The sequence below is a fragment of the Triturus cristatus genome, chromosome 3_2 (assembly GCF_964204655.1).
Source record: "Triturus cristatus chromosome 3_2, aTriCri1.1, whole genome shotgun sequence".
NCBI classification, from domain to species: Eukaryota; Metazoa; Chordata; class Amphibia; order Caudata; family Salamandridae; genus Triturus; species Triturus cristatus.
Genome location: NC_140584.1, coordinates 278,464,170 through 278,487,826, shown reverse-complemented (window position 1 = coordinate 278,487,826; position 23,657 = coordinate 278,464,170).

The following is a 23,657-nucleotide window of genomic DNA, read 5'->3' as shown; positions in this document are numbered from 1 at the left end:
TTTCACTAACAAGCCTGAGATGAGAGCATCTGAGGAAGCCGGTGGCTGCCAACATGCGCCGTGGCTAGTGCACTTCACCTGGTGATGCCCCGCCCCCTGGAAGCATTGATGCAGTGAGCCTGCGAGCAGGTGATCAGGACAGCAAGGACTTCCGCAGTTCTTGGCATTTTCAGCATGTTAAGTGCTACGCAGCCCCAGCAGGTAGAAAATGAAGGGGGAAACGCTATCCCAAGTTCAGCATGTTCAGTAATGCCACACAGAACGGCCCCCTCAACGCTACAGGCAATAGTGGTGCGGGGCAGAATTTCGAGCAACAGAGACATGGAGCAGAGCAGAGCTGAGGCGGATCCTGCATAAGGTGTGGAGTTGGAGCTAGAGTTGTGGCTAGAGCAGGAGCAGGAAGCAGGAATAGGGACGAGTAAGAGGCAGCGTGGAATGGGAGGAGGTGAGCAATAAGAAACTATAGCTGCAGGTATGTAAGGAAATTGGAATGGTGAATGGGGACGATTTGAAGAAGGGGAAAAGGGCCGATAAAAGTAAAGGGCTGGTTATTTACCCTCTATCTCAGAAGCACTACTAATTAAATAAAAAAATCAGGTGTAATTAATGGTGCATCTTAAGTAAGTAGAAGCGAAGAGAAATCACAGGGTTTGAAGAATTGGGTGAGGAACAGACGTGTAGAGGATGTGAGGCACAGAAGTATGAGCCTAGTAAAACAAAGGAAAGCAACCACAAACCCTCTAGCAGGCACCAAAACCAGTAATTAACAGTCAGAAACACAAAGAAAGCTGCACACCAAACCAGGCATGGAGAAAACAGCAGGTAGTACGCTTATTTTGCGAAACGCTCAACAAAGAATGGGCTGAAAGTCCAACAGCTGATTGCACAGGAGAAAGCAGAGTCCCCTGTAGGACAGGTCACCATGCCTGGAAAAGCGATTAATGGCACCAGTCAGGAAGCACCGGAGGCTTTTCAATTCCAGATACAGAGCTCCCCCGAACAGAGGACAGAAGAAGTACATACCAGCACTGTCTCCTCCCAGAAAATGCCAGCTACAGAATCTTTTTCCACCCCAGTTTGTTGCAAGCAGTTCCCGCTTTTCTCTAAGTCCCACTTCATGACAACAGCGGCTGTTCCAGCTACTTCAGTCAGCCAGGCCCCAACCACGTTGCAAATTTTGGCACCTCAAGCTTCTATCCCTACATTCTCCTGTACTCTACAATTAGAAGATGCAGAGGGACCTACAAATCAACAACGGCCCGTAATTCCGAATCCTCCGAGCAATGGCAATAATAAAGCCTCTAGGAACTCGAAAGAAACTGACCCTACTATCCAGAACATGTTTGAAGTGATCCTTTCCAAAATTAAAGAGCTTCGGATTTCTCAAGCGGCAGAAATTGCTTCACTACATGCCAGGCTGTCCCTGATAGAAGAGTCAATAGGGAAAATTCCGGAACGTTTGGATGAAGTGGAAGAGCGTGTCTCCAATCTGGAAGATAAAATCTCAACCTACGAACAGGAACTAGCCTATTTCAAGCATAACGCAGGAGTTCTTGAATTCAAGTTGCAGGACATGGAGAACTTCAATAGACGATCTAATTTACGCCTAGTAAGTGTGCCACAAACCATTGAGGGTCCACACGTATGTGAGTGGGTCGAGACTCTCCTGAAGAAGGCAATTCCAGAACTTGAGGGAGATGTCAGCTAAGAGACGGCGTGAATTCGTAAGAATGATTGACATGTTCAAATCCAAGGGAGCACAGGCATCCATCTTTCAGCAGTCAAAACAGAAGGTTCTTGCAAAAGGAAAGTTTTACATTTTTGATAATGTCTCAAAAGTGCAAGAACTACTTCAGTAGATTTCGAATTAAGATAGGTCGCCTGGAAGAGAGCAAGACATGAGTTTATATATTCATATTAGATAAAGTGGAACATTTAGTAATGAGTAATGAGAGTGCTCTTCAAATAAAGCATAACTGGGTCGGGGACCACCAGAGTGGAGGAGGCTATTTAGCCTCAAGCAACAGCAGCAGCGCACAAGGGAAGGGGGTGCAGGAACATGGCACCCAACAATCACAACGGGGGAAGGGGACGGGAGGAGAAGTGGGTTACTCCTTGACGCACACAAGGGTGTGAGGGGTGCACAGGGTGCTGCAAAGGGGAAGCAAAGGGGGGAAAAAGGGAGATAGCTCGTTTGAATCTAAGGGTACGTATGAAATGAAAAATCTACAGATCTTTATAAGATGGAATGGAAGGAAAATATGTATTTAGGTAGTACTGTAATTTTTATGTACTTTGGCGCTGGTTTGTTTATATCTTAGGGCTAACTTATTGAGACTATTGATTATTGGTCATTTAAAACAATTAAATTAGATTTTTAGGCAGTTTAGTTAATTTTGGTATGCATTTAAAGCAATTAAGCATCAAAATGCACTTTATTGCACTTTATGCCCAATGTCATAGGATCTTCAATGTATAGATGTTATATTCTGGTTAGAATTATTTTTAGTACCGTACTGAATATCAGTTGCTTTGTAGACGAATGTCAGGACTTGCACTGGAAGGCTGTAAGAGGTCCGCTGGAGCCCTCTGAGGAACAAAGAGCAACTTGTCTTCAGGGAATCAAAGGCTTGTTTTTACTAAATATTTATTGCACTGCCACATTAATCTTTACCTACTTTAGAGATAATGTTTTTTCTCCCTATAGTATGTAATTATGCACTACGCACTATGCACTATGCATTGCGCACTTTATTTTTCATTGACACTGTTACAGTTATTCAGATATTGAAAATGATTACGCCTTCAGGGAAATTACGAAGCTGCTTATTTTATTTAAGCTTATTAATAGCACTGACACTTTATTGTACATGGTTTATTAATTGTGCACAAATCTGGGGGCGGGGGAGTTTACCTCGCTCCCCTGTTTTTTTTCTGTTGAGTGAAAATAGATATATGAAGACTGTTTTAGGAGAATTATATTATAGTTTAATATTGTTGCACTTTGATCGTTCTGTCACTTTATATATCATTACTCATAATTCAGAGAAAAGATTTAGGAGTAAGTACGTGTATATTAAGCCAAATATCCACCTCTATCTGCAATTGCGCCTAATCAACAGGCAACTAGAGATGGCGTTAGATTTCTCTCCTTTAACGCTAATGGCTTGAATAATACAATTAAAGCGAGGGCTGTGGAAGAATGGCTAAAGGGTTAGTCCCCAGACATTATTCTTCTGCAGGAAACCCACTATGTTACGAATAAAAAGCTCCTATTTAATATACTTCAGAAGTGGGCAGGCAGCAGCTACCTATCATCGACAGGCAATGCTCAAAGAGGAGTGGCAATATTTTGTAACACTTTTTTCCCTTTCAGCCAGCACATTTCCAGATAGACAAAGAGGGAAGGTGGGGATTAGTTAGTAGTACTGTCAATAACACTAGGCTGACCATAGCCACGATCTACGCCCCAATAGAAGATAACCCTGCCCCTCAACTGGATCTGTTTCATGCATTACTGCTAATTCCTGGACCGACTATTTTCGGCAGGGATTTTAATTATTTACAGAATCCAGGAATAGATTCATCTTCAGGGATGCGGAAACAACAAAAAACATGGGAAACAACAAAAAACATGAATAGGGGCAATATTAAAGGAATGCAAAACTAAGTTAAACTTAGTGGATTGTTTGTGGTCAAGATACCCAGAAAAAAGAGAGTACTCGTGCTATTCGGCAAAATATAACTCGGCTGCCAGGCTTGACTGTTTTCTAATCTCTAAGGAATTGTCTCAAACTAACTGTACTTACACACAAAATAGTTTTTCCGATCATGCATTGTTAAAACTAGAACTATCAGGTATAGGTAAGTACGAAAAACCTTAAAATGGATATTTAATACAATAGAGTTGGAAGACGAAGATTGGTGCAGGGAAATTCAGGGAGAAAAAGATGTTTTTTTTAGTATTAATAAGGGCACCGCCTCGCTAGAGAATGTGTGGGAGGCCTTTAAGGCCACAATCCGCGGGGTCATATCATCTAAACAGATCGCTGCCAGGCGGGCGCAATTGTTAGAGAGAAATCATCTTGAAGCTAAAGTTAAGCTCACAAATGAGCAATATCTGACGGACAAAAGTACCAGGAATAAATGGGCATTAGAGCTAGCACGCCAGGAAATGCAAGATTATTATTACACCAAAGTTTATGCTTCTAATTCTGCTTATCTACAGAAATTGTATGAAGAGTGTGAATTCCCAGGTAGATTCCTAGCTTGGCAAATTAAGGATAAACAAGCTCAGAACAGGGTGCATGCATTGACTAACAAGCTCACTAAGAGCCGCACCACAGATGAAAAGTAAAACATGATACAGAGCGAGTTTGTCAGGCATTATGAATCCATTTACTCCACTAGACAAGAGGTAGATAGTAGGAAGTTAGAGCTCTTTTTTAATGGATTACAAATTCCAGAACTAACCACAGACTAACGTATAAATTTAATGCTTGATGTTTCAGTGCAAGAATTGGAGGAAGTGGTTCAATCAATGGCCAATGGAAAAGCCTGCGGGGAAGATGGTATCCCGATTGAATTTTATTTTTAATTTAGCGCAAGTTTGAATAACGAACTCGTAATATTGGCCAATCATATTTTAGACGGTGGTGAAATACCAATCCTCTTTTCAAACCGCTGTGGTCATTAGTTTTTTAAAAAAGGAGATAGATGAAGAGGATGTAAATTCATATAGACCTATCAGTTTGCTGAACTCAGATTATAAGATTATAGCTAAATTAATAGATAATAGAATGAGCAACTGTATAGGGTCAATAATTCATAAAGACCAATGTGGCTTTGTCGCAGGGTGACAACTCTCTTTCAACACCACGTTTTTATTTGATGCATTGGACTTTAGTACTTTAGGCAACACAACATCCCCAATGCCTGGAATGACTAATATTAAACTATACGCTGATGACATAGCCCTGAACCTGAAAGGGAAGTGCAAATGCAAATTATTGATTTATTTAAAGAATTTCAATCTGTTGGCGGTTATAAAATAAATACATCTAAAACAGAGATTCTGCTTTGCCATTGCACACCTGACTTGCCATTAGTTGATTTAGCTCCATTGATTAATACGCAGCCTAAGAGGTATTTGGGGATATACTTAACAAAAAATATTAACGACCTTTATGATTTAAATTATATCCCCCTCATACATAAAATAAAGAAAAAAACTGTCAAAATGGAAAGACCTCCCAGTTTCAATAATAGGCAGAGAAGCCATAATTCGAATGATGATACTGCCTCTATGTAATTTCCTTTTTCTAGCTATTCCTAAAACAGTCCAAATTAAGTTTTTTAAGGAAGTTCAAGGTCTTATTTCTACATTTATATGGGCAAATAAAGTGCCTAGGCTTTCAATGGATACGCTTTTTAGCCCAGCGTCAGAAGGGATCTCCCTGATTTGAAAGAAAACTATTATGCTAACTTTGCACACACTACATATAGAACTGCGAAAGTCCTAAATATCAACAGGTACGATAATTTTCTTTTAGACTCAATTTATAAGGAATATCTAATCCGAGATTTTATGCGTTTAATAAAAACTCCTAAAAAAAGTAAGGTATAAAACCCTTCAATGGTGCATTAAATGGAAAAAACAGCTATATAAACATTATTCGATCCCCACTATAAATGGAGAAACCCTCCTCTCGGATATCCAAATAGGGCAAGATTTATTATTAGAACTAACCCTGGGCGTAGTGGGCGTAGTGGGGCTACGTGGAGCATCGCGTAGTGTGGCCAAATCTATGCACACTCGCGCACTCCGCGTAGCTCCACTACGCGCCGCCCGCCTCCCGCCCGCCCTCATTTTTAAATAATTTTAACTATTTTAAAGTATGAAAATTTCTTACCTGAGGTGCGGCATCCCGGGGCTCCCTCTTCCTGGTGCAACCGCAACTTCTTCCTCACAAATGCGCATGCACGGGCGTCCGCACATTTGTGAAGAAGATGAGATCGCTGTCTGCCACCCTTCGTCGTCTAATTCAATACCGTCCTCCGTCCATTTCTCCCGCAGTAGAGTCAGGGGATCACGCATGTTGTTAATTAGTTTTCTGTACGTCAGGGATATGGCCCACTCAGGCAGGTGCCCATCAAGAAGCCTATCCTCCAGGGGGGAGCTATCCGGTAAGGAGGCGTCTCTTGGCAGTGCGGTCCTTAGTGCATGTCAGACCTGAAGATATCTGAATAACTCAGAGTCAGCAAGTGAGTACTGAGTCTGAAGGGCGCTAAACGGTTTTATTCCCTCTGCCTCCCAAAGATCTCCAATAGTGGAAATGCCGATCAAGTCCCACTTATCAAACCCCTTTGAGTTGCCCAGGTATCCTAGCTTTTGTGAGTCCCAAAGCGGGGTGGCAAGTGTCAGTCTGTTGGCCCAGCCCAGTGACTGTGTCGCAGCGTGCCATATCTTAATTGTGTGTTTGGTGGGCCCTGTTAGTGGGAACTTGCCAGGTGTGGAGTATAGTGCCCGACCGTATGCTCCGTTAGGAAGGATCCAGCGGTCCATACGGAATCCCGGGGCATCGGGGGGGCCATAGGTGCCGTGGTTAATAGCTATAAGATGAGCAGCCCAATAGTATTTTTTAATGTCTGGCAGTCCAATTCCACCGTCGTACCAACCAAGTGTGAGCTTTGATAAGGCTATGCGTGGCCTTCCACCCTAAAGGAGGTCCCTCTGAAGGCCTTCTATTTCCCCAAAATACGAATTAGGAACAGGGTCTGCGGCATTTTGCAGTGCATAGAGGAAGCGCGGCAAGGACATCATTTTGAATAATGCTGCCTTGCCCAACAAGGAGATAGGGAGCGATTTCCAGTGTAGAATATAAGGCGTTGCAGTGGTGGGGCCAAGTTACGGGCATATCGGAGTGTCGGATCCAGAGAGATAAACATGCCTAGATACTTGAAGCCTTCAGTGACGATTGATATCGGGCAGTTTTGGGGCAATTGCGGGGTGTTACCACTGAGGACATATATGAGTGACTTCTGCCAATTGACTCGGAATCCAGAGTATCTCCCAAAGATGTCTAGGATGTCAAATATGACATTAAGGGATCCCTTGGGGGAGGCGGGGTAGAGGAGGACATCGTCCGTGTACAGGGATATACGGTCCTCCCAGCCCGGTGCCCATTGTAACCCACGAATGGCCACATCGTTGCGGATCCACGCTGCAAGGGGTTCGAGGGCCAGAGCAAACAGTAGGGGAGAGAGGGGGCAGCCCTGACGGGTGCCACGACCAAGCACGAAGGGGGTGGATTTTTTATTATTCACAACCACCTGCGCCATGGGTGCGGCATATAGGAGTTTAACCCAGCTGATAAAGACCGGGCCAAGTCCAAGTTTTGTTAGCACTGCAAATAGATAGGGCCATTCAAGGGTGTCAAATGCCATAGTGGCATCTAAGGACGCAATGATAGCATCCTCACGTATGGTTGGGGCCCTACCCAATACCCTGTGCACTCTGCGCAGGTTTAGGGCAGTATTCCGCCGAGGCATAAAGCCTGATTGGTCGGGATGGACTAGGTCCCCTATAACCTTAATCAGTCTGTTAGCAAGTACTTTAGCTAGGATTTTAGGCTCAGCGTTAAGTAGGGAGATAGGCCGATAGGAGGAACAATCAGTTTTGGGCTTCCCTTCTTTATATATGGTAATGTTGGTGGCCAGGCGCTGGTCTAGAGGCAGTATCCCCGTCTCCAGGCTGCAGATGTACATGGACCTGAGATAGTGGCCTAATTTGTCAGGGCGGAGCTTGTACAGCTCGATAGGGATACCGTTGGGGCCAAGAGCTTTACCTGGATGCAGCGATTGTATTGCTATTGCTATTTCTTCAGTAGAGAGGGAGCTATCCAAGAATAGGTGACCGCCTCTGAAAGGATAGGAAGGGAAATGTCCTTTAGAAGGTCGAGGGAGTCTTCGATTGCATGGGGGGTCACCGACTTGTATATTGTGTGATAGTGGGCAGCAAATTGATTAGCTATATCTTGGGGGTCCGTTACGGGGTTGCCGTCCTTTCCCTTGACCTCAGGGACGAGGCAGCTAGCGCGCTCTTATTGAGCCAGGCAATTAGTTTCCCCGCTTTGTCTCCCCAGTCGTATATACGGCCCAGTTTTTCTTGTCCCATTGTTTTGGCGTGGTCAGTAACCAGAGCCCTATATTCATACTGACAGAGCCGGAGTTCGTGCAGCGCTTCAGGCGTAGGGTTTGAGTTAACGGTATGTTCGAGTTGGTGGACCCTATGTTCAGCGTCTGAGATGTCTTTCAGTCTTTCCTTTTTAGCTCCCGCTATGAGGGACAGGGCCTGTCCTCGGATAACAGTTTTAAATGTTTCCCAGAGTGTTTGCGGGGATTCAACCGAATGTTCGTTTTCTGTAAAGTAATCATCAATGGACTTGATCAGATCCCCACGTATCTTGGGGTTTTTGAAGTGCCAGGGATTTATGGGGGCGATGCGCCCTACTTGCTTATGATCTAATACTATATGAGCCCATAGAGGGGAGTGGTCAGATATACCCCTGGGTAGATGTCTGATCTCGTGAATGTTGGCAACCTGGGAGGCTGGGGTAATTATATAGTCTAGTCGGTAGAGGCTGCGATGCGCGTTAGAGTAGAAAGTGTGTTGTATTTTATCCGGGTTGCAGGTTCTCCATATATCTACTAAACCCATTGCATCCAAAAAGTTAGATAGTGAGTGTATCGTTGGGGGTAATAGACGCGGTGGGTGCCTGTCCAACTCACCCGATACGACGGAGTTAAAGTCCCCGCCCATGACGAGATGCCCCACTTTTAGTGTAAGTAATAAAGCACTACGATCAGTAAATGTAGTTGATTGCAGTCCAGGGGGTGCGTAAACTGAAAGAAAGGTAATGTTATGGCCCTCCCATGTGCCAGCTATACCCACGTATCGCCCACCGTCGTCTTTGTAGGTGGATACAACCGACAGTGGGAACGATTTCTTAACCATGATCCCCACTCCTCTCGAACTAGATGTGAAACCCGCATGTGCCACCATCGAATATCCCCACCAGCACATTGCCCCACACTTGTTACCTATGCGATGCATTTCCTGAAGCAGGACTATGTCTGGGGAAAGTCTTTTGATGTGCTGGGTCACCACACTCCGCTTGATTTTGTCCCCCAATCCGTTAACGTTCCAGCTTAAGATTTTAACTTCCTTGTTGCGTTGCGTACCCATTTGCGTGTCAGTAAGGAGTGAAATTGCGATGTAGAGTTAGAGACTATGCCGTCGAATACATAATCATAAATAACAACCAACAAAACCAACAGTCCCTCCCAACTCCCCCCCTCCCTGCTGCCCTGCACTCTGGGCTCCAAACTGCCCATTTGAACAAAAAATGCAGAGTGCCTGTCGCCCATCAAAAAAGGAAGAAAGGAAAGAAAACCAGCTAAAGGAAGAACGTGGGGGGAGGCTATAGCAGTCCCCCGATCCTCACTCCCAATTTTCAGTACAGCTAAGCCATTGTGCAAGAGGGTCAAAGTGAGCAATGGCATGTAATGTCATGGCAAGGTGCGCAATCCTGCACCAGATGGTCCCGGGGAGCCCTCCAGGTAGGCGCCATCCATAATGGGAGACAGTGACCCCGCCGTCATCTAGTGGTTTCCAGTGCGGCCACCCCCTGTAGTTCAGCTGTCCGAGGGGCCACCCCTCTGAAGGTCCCCCCGGCTGTCAAGCCAGTCAGATGCGGCCTCTGGATGCTCGAAAAAATACGTTTTCCCATCTGCCTCAACACGCAACCGCGCAGGGAAGAGCATGGCGTACTTCAGATCTCTGGCTTGCAGCCGTTTTTTGACCTCTTGGAATGTGCGCCTACGCATCTGCACCCCGCAAGTAAAGTCAGGGAAAAAAGTAATGGTTGCATTATCCAGGCGAAGCGGGGGGGCCACCCTGGCGGTCTGGAGGATTGTGTCTCTGTCTCGGTAGTTTAACAGACGGGCCAGTATTGGGCGAGGTGGAGCTCCCGGCCTCGGGCGACCCCCAGGCACTCTATGCGCACTTTCAACAACAAAAAGTTTGGCGAGACCCTTAGGCTGCAGTTTAGTGGTGACTAGGTTCTCGATGAAAAGGTCCACCGCAGGGCCCTCCATTTTTTCAGGCACCCCCAGGACGCGTATGTTATTGCGTCTCATCCTTCCTTCATAGTCATCAATCTTATCTTCGGTAGATTTGCGGAAGGCCTGCAGCTCCGCGACTTCAGTTTGGAGTTGTGAGATGTCGCCCACTAGTCCTGTAGTAGTGGTCTCGAGCTGTTGCACTTTTTCCCGATAGTTGGCGAGGTCGGCCCTGATTAGCGTCATCTCAGAGGAGAGAGTGTCTATGGAAGTTCGAACTCCAGTAATGGCTGCCAGTAGGTCCTTCATAGTGGGCTCAGGGGGATCCTGTTCCGAGATATTAAATAACCTGAACGTTCAGGTGAAAAGAACCTAACCTGGGGGTGTCAGAAGGACAATTGGTTCCCGAAGAACACCCAAAGAAAGAGAAAGAAAGGGGCAGAACACTTCCTTTCTTGAGTCCCCTCACTCACCAGGGTTTCCCCACGGTGACATGCTTCATCATTGGGGTCCTCTCAGTCCTCTACGGGCTGAGGCGTGCTGCAACTTGCGGATTACGTAGGAGCACTGAAACAAATTATGTGTGGTGCAAGTGTAGTGGTATGGAGTGGAACAAAGTGAATTAAAATAATCAACTAGTGGGCCAAATATATTTTATTCTTGCTCCTAGCTAATTGGTTAAAAAGGGGGGTAATACGCTAAAATACCCTACTATAATGGGTAAGTGTACTTAGCATATGGTCAACTAGTTTCGAGCTTCCCCAGCTCTCCCTCAGGACTACACTGGGACCAGCCCAGTGCAAGTACCACTCCTAGTAGACCTAATTCCGGTGAAAAAACAAGTGAAAAACGCTGCGACTAATAAGCATGCGTTATGGACAATACATACGTAAGTGTACGCCTGGCAATGTCTGTAGGGTATAAAAATACAGAAGTTAAAGGGAAAAAAGATAATATGCAATGTAAATAAAAACAATGGCGGTTACACTATACACCAGTGTTGGAACACTCATTTACTATTGGTTCTTATTGTGCCACTGTGTTATTTTCCAGCAAAATACATCCTTCATGCAGGCGTTTCTCTATAATGTGAATAAAAGGTGTCTATGAATGCACACAGTGCACATACAAACAAAACATGCGTCTGACACAACAAAAAACACACACAAGACTAACATATGCACAACAATACATACATCTTAAGAAGCAATACTATGCCTCATGGTCAACGGAGGGGGTGTGGAAATCTCGTACACCTAAGGAGATAGTACAAGTAGTTGTTAAAAGATTGGAGCACCGTCTTGTTGGCAGACCTTGGGCGGGAAAGAAAATACGAAAAAATGCGATCTCTGTTAGTTAGGGGGAGAGGTTAAGTCTTCCCCCGGGGGTGTTTTCACTTACTTGTACGTTGAAGACCACACTCTGGCACACCTACTGGAGACCAACCTCGCGGACCGCATACTGTGTGGTTCCGGGCGAGGTGCTTGTTATCTACGAGAATATTGGTGAAAAGTAAGAAAGGACTTCCCGGTGGAGGTCCTTTGCGGGGCGGCCATGTTAGCAAAGGAAGAAGTAATTCTTCGGTAAAAGCGTGAAATAATAAGAACCTAATCAAATTATTGCTTACTCTAGATGATGGCGAAGTAACCGTCATTACAAAGTATAAAAGTTGGCCCTGAGTGCTGGGTATCCAAACCTTACTTGTACAAAAACCGTTGTTAGAGATAAATTCCGCCATGATGGATCAGGGAGAGTGCGAAAGCCAGTTATTGTGAAGGAAACAGGGAGGTGATATCGTAGCACGCCTCTCCTGTGAGATAGTATCAATTACCCTCAGAATAGTTATGAAGTATATAGGTTGGCCCTGAGTACTGAGTGACCAACCATTGCTTATTAAAAAAAACGTTGTTGAGACAAAATTGTTTTTAGGGAGAAAGGGCCATGATGAAACAGGGTAGGAGGGAATGCCAGTTCCTGCTCACACTAGTAGTGTGAAAAATACAGGGTGGCGATCAGGTGATACTCCTCTCCTTTGAGATAGTGTCATATACTCTTGAAACAAAAATAGGCTGATATGAAGAGTGTTAAATAGTTATAATTAATGGAGAGATAGCCACATTGATCTTTTCAATAAAGTTACATGAATCCAGTAGTTAACTGCAAAAACTACAAGAAGCCTTAGTTAGAAGTGAATTGGCCCCATGGTATATCATCGTTAAGACCATTGTCGTCCGATCGTAGTTTGAAGACCCAACGTTGTTCTTTTTCATGCAATTTTCTTTCAATGTTGGGGTGGTTGTTAATATGTTCAAGAATGACCCAGCTGAAGTCATTGGGTGTGTGTTGTTGTTGTAGAAAATGCGTGGTCATTTTAGTGTTGCTATGTTTACATCTGAAATTGCTTCGGTGTTCAATCATTCTGGTGTTCACTTTTCTTGTGGTCATCCCCGCATAATGGAGATTGCACACGCAGGTGATGAGGTATATGACCCCTGTGGTGTTGCAATTGGTGAATGATCGAAGGTTCCATGTAGTGCCATTATTGTAGGTGACAGTTTTTGTTGCACTGGTGAGGTGACACACGCTACAGTTACCACAAGGGTAGTGCCCCTCTGGTAATGGGTGGAGCAGGCGTACAGGTCCTACAGTCTTCGTTGGATTTGGCCTGGTGTGTACCAGGTAGTTCCTCAAGTTTTTTGCTTTTCTGTGGCTGAACATAGGTTTTTGGAAATCCAAGCCTCCACTATTCAGGATCCGCCAATGTTTCTTTATTATTTTGGTCACTTGATCTGATGCGATATTAAAAGTAGTAATGCAGATTTGTCTTTTCTGATTCTTGACTATTTCCTCCGGTTTGTGTTCTAGGAGTGCTTCTCGGTTATTGTTGGAAGCTCTTTTTTGTGCTTTGGACACCAGATGTTGTGGATAATGCCGTCGCATCAGTTTCTCTGATAGATCTTTAGCTTGAATTTTGTAGTCATCTCGTGTGGTACAATTGCGTCTCAGGCGCAAAAATTGTCCGAAAGGGAGATTGTCTTTCAAGCTTCTTGGGTGGAAACTGTCGTACACTAGGAGGCAGTTTCTTGCCGTGGGTTTGAAGTGTGTGGTGGTAATCAGGCGACCTTCGTGTGCTGAAATGTTAAGGTCAAGAAAAACCAAGTTGGACCTACTCATGGTAAAGGTAAATTTTAAGAATGGATCTTGTTGGTTGAGCCAAAGTAGGAAAAAATCAAAGCCAGTTTCGTCACCTTCCCAAATCAAGAGCACATCATCGATGTATCTCTTCCATAATTTGATCTTGTGGATGTGCGGATTATTATTGTGGAGGATCTTGTGTCGTTCTAGATGATGTACATAGAGCCCCGCTATGCTCGGCGCGAAGGTACTTCCCATGCTGGTACCGTGCGTTTGTTTGTACAGGGAGTCGTTGAATTGGAAAACGTTTTCGGGTAGAGCTAGGCGACAGCATTCAAGAACCACATGTCTGGGCATGTGGTAAGCCCAATTGTTTTCAAAGAGTACTTCCTCCAAATATCTAGCGTGTCCTTGTGTGGTAAACTGGTGTATAAGCTTTCCACATCCAGACTGATCAAAATGCTGGTTATGGGGTTGAAATCAAGATTCTTAATCAGACACAGGACAGCTTTAGTATCTTGTAAGTATGTGTCAGTTGCTTGGACTAAGGGTCTTAAGAATGCGTCTGCAAATTTCGACAAAGGTTCCAAGATTGAACCAATCCCTGATACTATAGGTCTGCCGGGAGGTGTAACCATGGACTTATGTATTTTTGGGATGGTATAAAAATAAGGAATAACGAGTTTCTTGTTTTCCAGAAAATCCGCTTCTTTTTTACTTATCCAATCATTAATGAGAGATTCTTCAACCAAGCTTGCGATCTCTATCCGTAGCCGTTCAGTGGGGTCATTTGGTATAGCTAGATAGTTTCTTCTGTCATCCAACAGCCGAAGACACTCGGTCTGGTAATCAGATGTGTTTTGTAGGACTATTGCTCCACCTTTATCGGCTGGTTTGATAGTGAGATTTTTTTCACTTGAGAGTTGATGGATTGCCTCTTGTTCACTTTTACTTGTATTGTGGAATACCCTTATGGATCTCGGGTCCATCTCTCTGATTTCCTTCATTACTGCTTTTTCAAATGCTAGTAATTCAATGGGAAGGGTATTTGGTGGAGGTATGAAGTTCGATTTTTTGTGTAATCCAGTGTCCGTCTTGGTTGTAGGGTTTTGTTCTTTGTCTTTGAAATAAACTTCCAACTTAATCCTGCGAATAAATTCTTTCAATTCGCAGATCAATTTGAATTTGTCCAACGTTGCTGTTGGAACAAAACCTAATCCTTTTTCCAATACATTTTTTTGGATAGGTGTCAAAGTTAGGTTGGATAGGTTTACTACAAGGCTTGGTTGCTGCTCGTCGAAGGCATATTCGGTGGGCCCATGCTCCGTGTGTGACTCCTCACTGTTTCCAGTGGCTGGGCCCATTGTACTTGCTGACCTCGTCTGTTTTTTCCTCTTGGGGGGTTCTTTCCTCTTCCTAAAAAAGACTGATTTTGTTCTTGGTTCTGAGATTCCCAGTAAGGGTAGGGTTGTGGTGGGTATGGTTGATGGAACGGTGGTGGTCCATAGAAAAATTGTGGGGTGGGGGCCGTATGGTGGAATGTTTTGAAATGGGGACCAGCCGAATCTTGCTCCGCCCCTGTTCCTAGGACGTCCTCCTCTTGATCGTCTGTTTCTGGTAGTGGAGTTGTAATTTCCACCAGGATCTGAAAAATCCGAGCCTGTATCAGAGCCATCGCTATCCGTGTTATAACCCGGATTACGATTTGATGGAATGTAATCATCCCTGGTGTAAGGGTACATTTTTTCTTGTGAGAAATTCTTCTGGTCTTTTTTTAGTTTAATGTATTTGGCGTCTTACAAGCCAATCTCAAATTCAGCCATGCTTTTGTTAAGTTCTTCCAGTCGTTTTTTTAACTGAGCTGTGGTTTGGTAGGTTTTTAGACGAATCTCTAGATCATGAATCCCAATTTTCATTTCCTCCGATAGGCGTGTAGCTGTTTTAATAATTAGCACTAACCAATCTCTGGTGCAGTGCCAGGATATTAGTGACCAGTCTTTCTTAAAAAGTTTGTCATTTTGGAATATGAAGGGTTTGTTCCTGACTATCAGACCACGTGGCGCAATGTTGGCTCTCACATACTCGGTCATCATGATTCCGTGTATTAATGTTTTTATTTGTTCACGTTTCAATTCTGTTAGTTCATCCCAGCATTGACTTGCTTTGTTGGTATCCCTGGTGCTGGTCCCAGCTAGGGGAAGCATAGATGCTATAATTCTATCTACCTCATCTTGTGAGTACGTAAGACCAGTTACTTCAGTCATGGTTGTAACAGTGTAAGATAATGTGTGGTGTGGAATGTCAGACAAAGATTCTACAATTAAGATTAAGATTCCCACAGCTGCGTGCTGTAATTAATCGTTTATCAAAATAAGGGGGGAAGAAGAGGTTTTAGAGGTTAGGTTCACCCTCCAACTTGCGGATTACGTAGGAGCACTGAAACAAATGATGTGTGGTGCAAGTGGGGAAGCTCGAAACTAGTTGACCATATGCTAAGTACACTTACCCATTATAGTAGGTTATTTTAGCGTATTACCCCCCTTTTTAACCAATTAGCTAGGAACAAGAATAAAATATATTTGGCCCACTAGTTGATTATTTTAATTCACTTTGTTCCACTCCATACCACTACACTTGCACCACACATAATTTGTTTCAGTGCTCCTACGTAATCCGCAAGTTGCAGCACGCCTCAGCCCGTAGAGGACTGAGAAGACCCCAATGATGAAGCATGTCACCGTGGGGAAACCCTGGTGAGTGAGGGGACTCAAGAAAGGAAGTGCTCTGCCCCTTTCTTTCTCTTTCTTTGGGTGTTCTTCGGGAACCAATTGTCCTTCTGACACCCCCAGGTTAGGTTCTTTTAACCTGAACGTTCAGTTTATTTAATATCTATGTACACAGTTGGAGGGTGAACCTAACCTCTAAAACCTCTTTTTCCCCCCTTATTTTGATAAAGGATCCTGTTCCGAGCCATGCTGGGATGCGTCCCCCAGTGCCTTCTTATCAGGTAGCTCCGCCTTCGTACAGGTGTACCGGTCAAGTTTACTTTGCTGTGACGTCCTGGCTCCTTTGACGCCAGACATTGCGGGGCCCTTGGTTGAGCTAGCAGAGGTATTTAGCAAGGTCTAAAACAGGGGTGGCACTAGGATAGAGTGAGCGTGGTAAGTGTTACTCCAGAGAGGCCGCTCCGCACACAACACGTAAGTATGCCGACTCAAAATGGCGCCCCTCAATAGCCTGCACGTCTCGAGGGGCAAGCGGGACCTCTGCGGCTCACCCCCGGCAAAGGAAGGCCCAAGTATACTAATTTAAACACACAGGAGTCCGATACATAATGCTCAGTCCTTCAGAGCCAGCCCACCGCGCCACCGCTACTCCCTCGCCGTGCGAGCCTCGGGGTCAACAGGGGAGCCAAAGTGAGTTGAAGCAATGATTCCCCCAGAGTACTGCGCCGCCCAGAACCCAAGGTCCAGGACACCTGTGGCGCAGATTGTAAAGGATCGCCGCAGTCCTTTCAATGTAGAGCGCCCAATCACACCGCCACAGCCATCAGGGCAGCACAGAAGGGAGCGTCCAGACCCAACAGCCCCACCGCCGTACCTCAAACATAGGCTCACCACTCTTCGTCCGTATATGGACACTCCGCCCCGGCAATGGCCAGCACTCCTCAGCTGCGACCGCGAGGAGCGCGGATCGAAGTCTTCCGCCTCAGCGGCGCCCCACCGGTCCTCCGGTGGCAGAATTGGGGGCTCCAGAGAGGCCCCCCTGCACCAGAAGAAGAGGCAGTTCCACAGGGGGGGGGGGAATCCCTTCCACAGGGAGTGTCGCCGCCGAAGCGCCCCCGATGTAGGGAGGGGGAGGTCGGCGCCAAGGAGCGATGTGGGGTGCGCCCCTCACCCTCCAAGGAGATTGCAGGGCAGGCGTCACAGCGCTGTCAGCTGCCAGGTGTCGCTCCGCAGACCGGCGACTTCCGGCGGAGAGCGGCCGTCCTCCCTGTGGCGCCGTGCCGATGCCCAGGCGCACTTTAACCCCAGGCTGCGGGAACACCCCTGGGCCCAAAACGACGGGGCCCGTTTCTCTGGACCGGAGGCAGCGTCGGGGCTCCACGAAGAAGGGGCCGGGACCGCCAGTCGTGGAGAGTCAGGTTTCACCCGTTAGATGCCAGGATAAGTAGCAGGATGTTGGTTTGGGAGGAGGTTATCGGCAGAGCCGAGGCACTACGCGTCCATCTTGCCTCGAAGCTAGGCCACGCCCCCCAAGAAAACATCTTTTGAGATAAACATTCTTAGTGTAGGTGGCAAAGCTCTGGAACACCTTGTCAAGCGAGATACAAATGATAAAAGACCATCTGAAATGATTTCCAAAATAAAGATACAGAACTAGCCTTGCATCTGCAAACCCAAACAACTTTGAAGTCAGAACAAAACACGCCACTTAAAAGCGCTCCAGGTCAAAAACAAGAATGAGGCCAGTTCTAGGAAAAGCTTCAGTAATTACCACAATTATGCACCACATTGGCACACTCTAAACGGTCTTGGAATAATACTTCTCTGGCAGGTCCTAGTAGGGATACTTATGACAGCCTGTATGTAACCAGAGTAAACCGAAAACATCACTTACCCAGGTTGGACGAGCAGAAACAATAATGCCAGGGCTTTCTAGGATCAGGAAAGCCACTGCAAAAACAACACCGTCCCAACCAAGCACTCTCGCGCGGTTTAGCGTGCTACTCGACCAGCAATACGCCCTGGCTCCTCGCGCGAGATATGAAGTGCTATACAAGTACAAATACATGTGACAATATAATGAAGCGCGCACTTAGGACTCGGCCCCCCGGGCGCCCGGGCACGCCCTCCTTGGTGGTCCTCATCGAAGAAGTAAACAGGACGGCAGCATCAACTACTTCCGGGTCAGCGTCGTGACGTCACTTCCGGACGGAGCCGGCACCTGAGGGGGCGAAGGCCTATTTAGGGCAGCTGGCCCTTGTCCTCGCCCTCTCTTTCTTTTCTGCGCCGGCCTCGGAATGCAGGGGGCTCCGTTAATCTCCCACCCACCCGTCCCTAAGGATAGAGTTTGGTGAGGTGTTGGATTTAGATTAGAGAGCGGCGGTAAAGAGGCCACATAAATTGCCTTTACATTGTTAAGGGGAGTCCTCCTGCATACTCCTTAGGTCAGCACTGAGGCGGAGAGACGGTAAGCTCACCCCAGAGAGAACGGGACACCGGCTGGGGGCAAGGGTGCCAGTTTAAAAATAGGGCATGGGGCTTCTGCCCCTGGTTACTCCCTATGAACCCCGATGAGCAGCCTGGTGGTGGAGGGGTGGGCCCCTCAGGTGGCGGATCTAGACCAGATGACAGGGGCTCACCCTTCAAGGACGCAGGTGGGTTGCGCCTTGCGTGGTTCTCAGTTGGTTGTGGGGACGCGAGCCAGAAGGCCCCTTAGTGCTGGAGCAATAGACAACGTTCTTCATGGAAGTAAATTGAGTTCTGCCCGACTTGCGGATGGAGCATGAAGCTAGGGGGAAATTAAAATAAAAATGGTGATTAACGTTTGAATTTGATAAATACATATCGTATCAAATTGTATGATTTATATATTGTCATGTTTGTGTGATGATTTGTAATAAACATGGCCTTTTTAACCCACAGCTGGTTGTTAAGCATTGTTTCGTGGGTTTCGATGGGGGTTGGGCCGGGAGCCATCCTGGGGGGTACGAGTCCTATTTAACTGTACCACCTTACTGGTGTTAAGATTATTGCGGAGTGATTTCTATGATGTTACTGACATTTGATGTTAGTTTATTATTTTATTTCAGCTAACTGAAAGTAAGCGCATTTTTAGGAGATTTAAAAACCTGTAGAAATGTATGTTCACTATTTGCGTTGTTTTTAAGGTGTGTCATTTTGAAATTAACCTGTAATCATTATTTTAAAAAAATAACACCCCCTGGTTTATGCGTCATATGGAGCTAGAGCAAGGCTAAACCACAATCAGTCAAATAAAAAATAGTGCGCCATCTTTTCAGCCAGATGAACCAGCGGTGCATCCTGCTCTCGCTCGACCTCACACCCCTCAGGCCTTGGGTCTTCAGCGTTCAAACAGCGACGCCTGGTTGAGGGCCTCGGCTGTAGGTCTTTGCTTGGCGCTCTCTCGGCCCAGGGTGGTTTAGCCCCCACCTGTCCAAGCTACTAATGAGCTGTTAATGAGCTGTCAGTTATTTATGCAGATGAGGCTCAGAGGCAGCACCTGGAGGGTCTGTGTGTCACCTCGAAAGATCTTCCGAAGGTAATGTCCGCTCGAGGCGCCGGTAGCTGGCGCGTGTTCGCGCGGGAGTGTTACATGGTCCAGATGAGGTAATTAATGAGATGTGGATGTGTGTTTGTCAATCAGCGGAAGTGAGGGTGGCAGCTTCTCCCAAACAAGCTCTTTTTTGTATTTAACGTGTTTTAACAATTAGGTCTGGCTGGTAAATAGGTCACCGTGCTTCTTCTAAGATTTATCATTGCCCGAAAGTTGTGAGGGCTGCACTGCCTAGTCATTAAAAGTATTTATTTAAATATAGGAGCGGATTTCTGTAAGTGGAAGACGGTTTCATTGGTCGTTCAAGAAAATGTGCACGGAGACTCTTAGTTTAAAGGATTCCTCCTCAATGGACTAGCCAGAAAATTGAAATACGCCCCTCTTTGATTGAAAGCTCTGATGGCACCAAGCAAGTGAATCAATGAGCGCAGGTCTAGTTAGAAGAGCTCCCTCGTCTCTTTCATCCAAGCATCTATCCATTCATCCTTTCACCCTTCTATTCACTATTTCACCTTTACATTCTGTCATCCATTCATTCTTTCAGCCGTCATTCAATTGTTCCCCATCCATCCATGATCCATCCAATCTGCCATCCATCCATCCATCCATATGTTCATCCGCCCATCTGTCCATTCACTCTGCCATTGATTCACTTATCCATCCGCTCTGCCATCTATTCACTCACCCTCTCAATCACTCATCCAGCAATCCAACCTTTTACTCTGCCTTTCATTTACCTGTCAATCCACCAATCCATCTGTCCCTTTACTCATCGATCTTTTCACCTGTCTGTCCATCCATCCCCCTACTCATCGATCTTTTCACCTTTCCACCCGTCTGACCATCCATCCATCCATCCTTTCACTTGTCAATCCATCTATCCATTCACTCACCGTTTCATCCAATCATCCATCTATCCAATCATTCATCCACTCACCTATCCACCCATCCCTTCAATATTAGCTCCATCTTTTCCTTTAACCATCTTCCCTTCTTCCTTGCTCCTGACTGCTCTACTGTTGATACTGTATTCCTTTACAGCGTTAATTATGAGCTTGTCTGCCGAATTGCAGACAGAAGAGGTACCTAAAGAACCCCGTCTCCTGCTCTAGCTGCTAAAGCAGGGGTTCACAACGCCCCTGGAGCTCATCCTACATGCTGACGTTGAGTCCTCCATGGACTCTAGCTCACTGAAAGACCAGCCCGATCTCGGCCAGCGTCCATGCTCCCATGCACACACGTGGACCTTCCCCCAAGCTATTTTGGAGGCTTCTATGGACCTCAGCAGGGTCTCACCAGCCGCCTGCCGGGCATTCCGGTAGAGTTCAGTCCAGTAAGGAACCCAGGGACTAGTGCTAACTTTCACCTGTGTTCTCTGCAGGCGTTTCCTTCTAGCACACGGAGCACCCAATATGATCCTACGTTGACTAGGCTAAAGGTACCTTGACGGGGCCCCATACTGCTCTCTTTCCAGATTTGAGAGGTGTAGGGCGAGCTTGCCAGGATGTTGTTGAGAAGGAGCAAATGTTATGCTACTGCCCCAGTTTTAAGATAACTATAATGCCTTAAGTAAATGCCCATATTTTGTATAAAATAACAATCCTTTTGTAGTTAATGGTGTATGTGAGTCTAATTGTTAGCTTGTCTCTAAAATTACTCCTTCAGGTACAGCTGGACGTTAACAAGAGATATGGTCCATATGGATTTTTCCCTCCATATAAAAATTCTAAAACTTCAGGTGAGGGGATGTAGGCATAATCCTAACCTCCAAGCCCTTAATACAATTGAAACCTTCCTTCACATCAGATAGGACATTTTCATTCTGATCCAGGAGAATTTAGTGTGCAGGAGAAATTTTGTGTGTGTTTGAAAACAGATATGAGTATGTTTTTAATAACATCACTGGCCCCTGATGTGTCAGTGTCACACACTGCTGCAGACCAAACATCACCACCCACATGTGAGGCACATGAAACATCAGAGGCCGAAGATGAGGATGAATCTGCCTTAGTGGTGAGGAGGAAGCAGTAGCATTCATCTCCGCCATATGGCTTCTTTTTGCTTGGTTCTGCCCTCTGCATCATGCCCTGGAATAACACCTTTCACTGTCCCCGGATACATTCTGCGACACTAACCTTGCACCTCAACATGGACTGCCATATATTGTTTGCATAACAATGACACAGCAATCAGACTGCAGACTGGACTCTTCCCCTTCCGAGTAACTTGTCAATCCCTAAAGGAATCTGGCTGGCCCTCCACGGGACAACATAGTACTGGGCCATGCAGACAACAATTTACAAAGACAGCTTCAACACTGCACTGAACGTGAATTATACATTCTAATGACGCACAGATGTGTCATTTCCATGATTAATCAAGTATGAAAGCATGGACGAATGTAGGGGCAGTAATTCCCCCTTACGTCCATGTTGCTCATGTTGTGGGACTTGAGTCACAGTGTGCATCCCTGCATCATGGTGGTACATATCTGACCCCAAAAGAAGCCCTGTTGTCAATTGTAGGTCACAAAAGACAGCCTATATGTAATGATTTGGGACACATGTGAAACGCTGATGAATAGGATACCATACTATCTTTGACACACAGAAATGGCATTTCGAATACGTGACACCCCAAACAGCTTCTCTGTACAGAGGTGGCACACCCACCATCTATTTTCAATTTTTGAGATTGTTAGCACTACATGTTGCACTTACACTTGTCAGTGATGTGCTTGTACAGAGGAGTGACATGCACTCAGCGAATGTGTGTTGGAATGAATTTGTTTGCACATGCTGTGCCTGTGGTCATTTTATACTGTCCCATGATTGCTAAGGACTGTGACAATGTGACGTGCTGATGTGAAGAAATTGTCAATGATGCTGTTCCTACGGGCTATTCCTGCTGCAGCTGCAGTGGGGTGTGGTCCACCTGCCATATCTTCCTCATCATCGTCCAGTGCATCTGGCACTTGCAGCCATGGGGCATTGGTGCGAACACATATGTTGTGCAACACACAACATGCAACGATCATCTTGCACACGGTGTCTGGGCTGTACAGGAGCCTTCCATCTGTGATGTCCAGGCACCTGAAACATGACTTCAACAGGCCAAATGTGGGTACCACGATGCTCCTGGTGCATTGGTGGGCTGCATTGTACTGCCTCTGGGCCTGTGTGTTCAGGGCTCGGAGGGGTGTCATCCTCCAAGGGCAGAGTGCATTTCCTTGGTCACCTGTGACAGTGTAGAGACATGAGTCAATAGTTGGTTCTGCATGATGTGTTGGCAGGCTCACTGGTTCATTGGTGTGTGATATGTGTGACTTAGTGATTCCTGTTTGACATGTACTGCTTGTAGCAAATGAGCGGCATCAATGTGTATTATGTATCCTCACTGCTGCTCCTCCCTCCCCCCGAGCCTACTCACTAGTGTGCCCAGCGCGTTGCATCACTTGCACTCCTACGGCACACCATTGTCATGCCTGTCTGCGCATGTCCACAAGCCTGACAACGACACTGTGATGTTGTGCATTGAAGGTGGGCGGCCACGTGTGTGGAGGCCTATGGTAAGGACAGGGCGGACACAGATGTAGAGTTCATGGCTGGCTGAACTCGCGATGCGGTTGAGGGTAGACCTTTGGCTTATGCTGAGGTAATAGCGACACACACAACAGTTGGCATGTATGATCTCGGACCCCGAGCATGCGTGCGCTCCCTCATTTACCCCTCGTACCCCGCACTCTGTGGGTATGCTACATTGCAACATTGTCCTTTGCGGGACGAGTGGCACCGACACTACAACAGAGACACACACATTAGTTACTTCCTTGGCAAGACCAAAACTTAACCACACCCAGAGCCCTGGGTTCATTAACCACACCCCTACACTGGACTGTCGTATGCCAGTCCATTCTGCTTATGCTTACAGGGGGGTACGACACAGCTACATGTCCCAGGTCTACCCCACTGCCTGAGGTGACATGGTTGCGTCCGCTGTACACAGCACAATGTTATGTGGTAGGGCCCGGGGCCCTCATGCATACATAATGACCACGCAGACACACTTAGATAGTTTGTGGAACTGGCTACGGGGCACGT